A 7,360-nucleotide genomic window follows, 5' to 3' on the forward strand; every position below is an offset into this window, starting at 1 on the left:
GAAGATAAAGCCCTGAATCTTCTTTAGAGTTGCAGTGGAGATGGTGGGTTGGTCAGCGCACGGGATTTTGCTCACAGGATGAAATGAGAGGATAAGGAACACGTGATTAGTGTTTAGATAGGCAAACAGTACATTATGCAGTAATAAAATGTTGTTACCTAAAATATTTAATAAAATATTTAATAAAATAAAATTTAAATAGAATGCTTGAATAGATAGCTAGAATAAAAACTTTTCCATGAGTTAAAAGTGGGGATCTGTTATTTTAGGACTGATCTAATGTGGGGATGGTGATATAAAAAAGGGGGGGTAAGAGCGGGTGATTAGCAGGTTTCTGTATATCCTGCTGTCTGACAGGGGTGGTAGTGCTGATTAGCAGAGTATAATGGGCAGTCTTACTTCATATAAGTGCTGCCAGAAGCAATATAGCTTCCTCCCCCTCCCAATGGAGGCAGTATGTAAGTGACTTATCTCCCGGGTGCCCAATTTGGAATGAAAAAGGGCCAGACACGGTGAGTAAGTAAAAATGGAATTTATTAAGTGCAAAGAACAGCAAACAGAAATAACACTTACGATACAGCTTGGGCAGCAGCCCAGCTTCAGCCCGATCGTCCGTTCACACTCCTCCGACCAGTATACCTCCCGTGCTCGCGTCCGATGGCGGGACCGGAAGAGGAGGGCTTACCGGATGTCAGCAGGCTGGCTGGGTCCTTCAGGCAATGGGCTCCGGCAGGGAACTACGCGTTTCGCAGTGATGCTTCGTCAGGTTCCTGCCGGATGCCCTGTGTCTTCCCTTCTTATAGGCTTGAAACCTAGTTAATTGGTTGATTGCAATCAATTAGTGTTTCAGCTTAAAATGAGTGCAGTTGCAGAATTGTGTTTTATTACAACCTTTTGAGTGAATCCCAAAGAGTGTATGTATTCTTTATAGTCAATGTACAATATGTATAATACCCACTATTAAATAAAGGGTTGATTGCAATCAACCAATAAAGGACACCCTTTATTTAATAGTGGGTATTATACATATTGTACATTGACTATAATGAATGATTAAAAAGTGAAAAAAATGCGGATGCATGATTTATACAGTGGTAATAATGTGTTCAACAATTAATTATGCACACATGTCATCAATTCTGCATAGTAGATTACTTGGATCCTGATTATCTCACATATTGTTTAGGCAGTTCAGTAATTAGGATAATGCAAACACATCTTTAAACAATTAGCTTAAAATGAGTGCAGTTGCAGAATTGTGTTTTATTACAACCTTTTGAGTGAATCCCAAAGAGTGTATGTATTCTTTATAGTCAATGTACAATATGTATAATACCCACTATTAAATAAAGGGTTGATTGCAATCAACCAATTAACTAGGTTTCAAGCCTATAAGAAGGGAAGACACAGGGCATCCGGCAGGAACCTGACGAAGCATCACTGCGAAATGCGTAGTTCCCTGTCGGAGCCCATTACCTGAAGGACCCAGCCAGCCTGCTGACATCCGGTAAGCCCTCCTCTTCCGGTCCCGCCATCGGACGCGAGCACGGGAGGTATACTGGTCGGAGGAGTGTGAACGGACGATCGGGCTGAAGCTGGGCTGCTGCCCAAGCTGTATCGTAAGTGTTATTTCTGTTTGCTGTTCTTTGCACTTAATAAATTCCATTTTTACTTACTCACCGTGTCTGGCCCTTTTTCATTCCAAATTGGGCACCTGGGAGATAAGTCACTTACATACTGCCTCCATTGGGAGGGGGAGGAAGCTATATTGCTTCTGGCAGCACTTATATGAAGTAAGACTGCCCATTATACTCTGCTAATCAGCACTACCACCCCTGTCAGACAGCAGGATATACAGAAACCTGCTAATCACCCGCTCTTACCCCCCCTTTTTTATATCACCATCCCCACATTAGATCAGTCCTAAAATAACAGATCCCCACTTTTAACTCATGGAAAAGTTTTTATTCTAGCTATCTATTCAAGCATTCTATTTAAATTTTATTTTATTAAATATTTTATTAAATATTTTAGGTAACAACATTTTATTACTGCATAATGTACTGTTTGCCTATCTAAACACTAATCACGTGTTCCTTATCCTCTCATTTCATCCTGTGAGCAAAATCCCGTGCGCTGACCAACCCACCATCTCCAGTTGGGTGAACCCGCTACCATTCCGTTCACTGAAAAGACGCCTCCCAAACAACAGAGTACATGCCATCTCTAGGCTCACTTCGCTCCGCTGCGACCTACAAAGGAAACCGGAGACCAAACATAACTTTGTGGCCTTCATCCAGAAGACATTCCTTAGCGGCCACGCAAAGCCAGCACCCTCACTTAAGGAAGATGAAGAATTTCGGTACCTTCCATCATCTGGTGTCAACCACCATCAGAAACCCGGTCAGATCTGCGCAACGTTCAGCTCTAATGCTCAGCACAAGGAAGCCTCTCCAAACGACGCCCTACGCACTGGACCAGACTTGTCAGACAGTCTTCCAGGAGTGCTGATTCGCAAGGAGCCAGAAGCCGTTACCCTCCATCAAACACCATGTGATGGAGTGACAGACTATCACGACGGGCACATCCACAAGGTGATGCCCTCTGTAGAGAAAACTACGGAGATAAAAGGACCGTTCTCTCATAGATCTAAGAAACAGAACCAGAGACTTTTGCGAAAGATATTGTGGTGCACCCAGCTAACCTGGACCGGTGCATCTGCTTGGCATCCTTTGCCAAAGAACCTTTGCCAAGGGACTTTGAAGCCAGTGATACCGGCCGGAATCACATCGTTGTGTGGACATGGACTTTTGCATTGTTTTGTGAATACAATGTTATCTTTGTCATGCATTTCACATATGTTCCACATATTCCAGTTATATAGTGGTATCTCCAGATACCAGACGGGGAGTGTCATGGAACAAGTAAGTCCATTTCTGCTCTCTCTGATCACCCCCACCTTCTTTGCAGCTTCTGCTTGTCTGCTCCTTAAGTTCAGCTGCATGTATTTGTTCCACACACACACAATGCCTGTGTGATGTATCAATATGTTGCATTTTCTGCCTCTGTTCATGAGGTCTGTGAGTTGCTATAGCAACCTCTGAGATCCTTCTCAGAATAGGCTATTCTGCCCTCCCCCCTGCCTTGCTGACAGTTAGTTTGTCCCATCTCACTTTTAGTGTGACCCTTGCTCCTCACTTCCTTTTCCACCCAAGAACACAGTGAGTACAGACCTGTCTGCAACTACCCCTGGCAAGGCCTTTCTGTCTTACCGTAGTCTACCTCATAGAAACATCCCAGATAGAGAAGCTCTCTCTGCTCACACTACACCTACAAGCACCCCTTTGTTTTCTCCTTCTGCAATAAAGTTAAGAAAGACAATCAGAACTTGTGATGCTTTGGAAGAGGGAAGACATGAGTTAAAGCTAACTGGGATTATTCATACATTATATACGTGACCCTGGTTCCAGTATAACTTGCTTTGACGACTTCTCCACTTTATTGCTAGAGGTATTCTGGACTTGTGGCAAAAATAACCGTAATCTGCAAATCTTACTTGATTCAAATGTTCACCGTTTATTTTTATTCCTTTTTCTTCCCAATCTCTAATGCCTATAACAATTCTTCAAGTGTTGCTGTGAAAAGCTTTGGTGACATGGTGTCTCCCTGACGCACTCCCGAGCTCTGTGGTGGGCAACCCTGTCACCAATAGCCACAAGTGGCGAATTGGCCATGACTGTGTGGCGAATTTGAGTTTGCCAGCTCCCACAGTAAAATAAACTTTTTCCTGATGGTGTGTGCTGGTTTCCGCTTTCTGAATCAGTCAACGAAGTGAAGCAGCCTATTTTGATCTGGTTTAATACTGATTGGCCGGCAAAGCCGGCCAATTCAGTTAAACAGCAATTCTACTTGTTGCCAAGTAGAACAAAGAAAAACCAGTCAAACAAATATATAAGGGAATCAATAAGTGCACTGTAAAAAGTGCACTTAAAAAAGAAGGGTTAACTCTAAAGAACCCATGATGGGGGATACCGAGCAGAGCACCCCGCCTAATGCCCACTGGGAGGCAAACTTCGAAACCATCCCAGCGGACTCGGCGTACGTCAACTCTGCCCGAATACGGGAGTGCACCAGCGCCCGGAATACTGCCACGATGTTCGTTGGGACCCCCCTCTCCAAACACTGCTTCCTGGTCTTGTAAATGGCTACCTTAGCCACTGCCAGGAGCAGGTTGACTAGGAGATCCCTAGGCTTATTGTCTCGGGACACTGGGCACCCAAAAATAAAAAGATGAGGGGAAAAACCCAGCCAGAACTGCAGAAGAAGGCTCCTCAAGGTGGATAAGAGGGGCTGCAGTCTGGCGCAGCTCAGATAGATGTGGAATACGGACTCCCGCTCGCCACAGAACGGACAGGCGGCGGGGGAGTCCGTGAAGTGTGCCAAGTACTCTCCTGTGCTCAGTGCACCGTGGAGGACCCTCCAACTCAAATCCCCGGCGGGACGGGGAACCAAAGCTGAATAGATCTCTCTCCACCGGGGTCTCTCGCCCTCGTTCCCAAGAAATACCCGCCTCCAGATGGTATCTGGGCGGGTGACAAGGGCGAGGTAGTGCACTATATGGAGCACCAGAGAATACAGGACTTTCCTCGGCATGCCTCGAAAACATGCCGGGGACATATCCCCCAACCTGCTGAGGCTGGGGGAGATAGGAGCCAGAGGGGGTTGCCGTGGTTTGGGTTCTACGCAAAGATCCGGAGAGCTGAAGTTGATAGGTTGACAAGGCTCTCCGGTCTGCAAAACCCCCTCGATGAAGGTGCGTGAGTCGCGGTGGATTGCATCTTTAATCTCCCGGATCAAACGACGAGGGACACGGGCAGTAAGCATACCCATACGGTGCGCAAACACCTCTGCGCTTACCCAGTCCCGCCGCTCATAGTCCAGGAGATCCCCGACTCTGGTCACCTGTGCCAGGATTAGCCGGCGACAAATAGAGGGTGAATCCAACATCTGAGCCCCCACTGCCGGATTATACAGCAGGGGCTCGGCGAGGATATCAACCCCCGCCGCCTGTTCCTTCCTGGTCGCGGAGACCAGTTTCCAGGCCTTTAATAAGTCCCGGTAGTATGCCGGCAGCTCCGAGAAGTTTCTACCTAAACCCTCGGGCCTGATGATAAACAGTTGCCGGTCATACCTCATACTGCGCAGCTGGCGAAAGAAACTGGTCGCCAGCTGGCACCACTGCGGAGACGGATCTGAGAATAGGTATCTCTGCAGGTATTGGAGGCGGAAAGTGTGTAACTGGGAGCGGACACACACCACTCCCTGTCCACCCTCCTCCAAAGGAAGGCACGCAACCCCCACAGAGACCCAATGCTTCCCCATCCAGAGAAAATCCATCAATCTCCTCTGGATCTTGTTGATAAATTCGGGGGGCTGATCCATGGCTATCAGCCGGTGCCAAAGCTGACTGGCCACCAGCTGGTTGATCACCAGGGTTCTTCCCCTAAGGGAAAGCATTCTCGACAGATACACCCATGACTCCAGATGAGAAATGACTCGTTCTTCAATTTCACTGAAGTTTTCTGGGGCTGGGTCCTCCGCAGCAGACAGGTAGACTCCCAGATATTTGAGAGTATCACTCCCCCACGAGATATTACGAAACGCGGGGGGCAAAGAGTCCACCTGTAAGGGACCCACCAAAATGCCGGAGCACTTGGACCAGTTGATCCGAGCAGAAGAGGCCGCGGTGTAGACCTCTTGGCACGCTTGTGCCCGCTCCAGATCATCTTGGTCCTGGGCCAAGAGGAGCACGTCATCGGCATAAGCCGACAAGACTACCTGCATGCTGGGCTCCCGCAGCACCAGCCCGGTGAGCCTCCTCCTCAGTAGGCAGAGGAAGGGCTCGATGGCCAGCGCGTATAGTTTCCCAGACAGGGGACACCCCTGACGTACTCCCCGACCAAACACAAAAGGTGCCGTCAGGGACCAATTAATTTTTACCAGACACTCTGCAGAGGTGTACAGCATCCGGAGAAAGCCCACAAATTGTGGGCCAAAGCCAAACTCCCGCAGGGTCTGCATGAGGTAACGGTGATCCACCCTGTCAAACGCCTTCTCCTGATCTAGGGACAGGAGGGCGAGTGACAGACCAGTCCTCTGCGCGTGGTGTAGCAGGTCCCGGACCAGAAAAATGTTGTCATGAATGCTCCGGCCCGGGACAGTATAGGACTGGTCGGGGTGAATCACCTCTGCCAGCACGGACTTGAGCCTCAGCGAGAGTGCTTTGGCTACGATCTTATAATCCGTGCTGAGCAGTGAGACCGGTCGCCAGTTAGAGATCTGGCAGAGATCCCCCTTCTTCGCCAGCAGAGACAGTATTGCCCGCCGACATGAAAGGGGCATCTCACCAGTCTCCAGGGCTTCGGCCAGGACCTCGGTGAAATCAGGTCCCAGCATCTCCCAAAAAAAACGGAAGAACTCCACAGTCAGCCCGTCTAGCCCCGGCGCTTTTCCGTGGGACATGAGATTAAGAGCTTCAGAGAGCTCGGCCAGAGTCAAAGGTAACTCAAGCCGCTCTCTTCCACCCTCGCCGACCGTGGGAAGCCCCTCCCATAAGACCCTGCACGCATCCGGCTGGATGGACTCCGGAGAGAAAAGATCTACGTAAAACCTCCGGGTTCTGTCCCGGATGCTCTCCGGGTCAGTCAGAGGGGTACCGTCCTCTGCTAGCAAGCAGGTGATATGTTTACGGTTTCCCCTCTTTTTCTCCAGCGCGTAGAAGAGGCGCGACCAGCGACCCATCTCCTGAAGGAAGTGGATGCGGGATCGCACATACGCCCCCCGAGCTCTCCGATCTTCCAAGTCCCGGAGAGCGCACTTCCTCTCCACGTACGCACACTGTAGGAATTGGTCTCCTGCCACAGACAGCTGCCTCTCGAGATCGAGCACCTCTTCCCTGAGGGTCTCGATCTCAGCATCGCGCCGCCTGCTGGCACCTTTAGTGTGCTCTTGACAAACGAGGCGCAGATGAACCTTGCCCACGTCCCACCACTGCTCTAACGTGGCAAAGTCTGACCTGCAACCTCTCCTGGCCATCCAAAAGTCTCGGACCGACGTCGCAAACCCCTTGTCCTCCAACAACGTAATGTTGAAATGCCAATAGGCGGCCGAGGGCGCTGCTGGTATTAGCGCCACCGTCACGGACACACAATTGTGGTCCGAAAACGGCGCTAGCCTAATGGTACTGGACTGAGCTCGCGACAGGCTGTGGCTGGATATGTACAGCCTATCGATCCGGGACCAGGATATCCGTCCACCTCTAAACACTCTAACATAGGTGAACTCAGTGGATACCCCGGGA

The sequence above is a fragment of the Ascaphus truei genome, chromosome 3 (genome assembly GCF_040206685.1).
Source record: "Ascaphus truei isolate aAscTru1 chromosome 3, aAscTru1.hap1, whole genome shotgun sequence".
NCBI classification, from domain to species: Eukaryota; Metazoa; Chordata; class Amphibia; order Anura; family Ascaphidae; genus Ascaphus; species Ascaphus truei.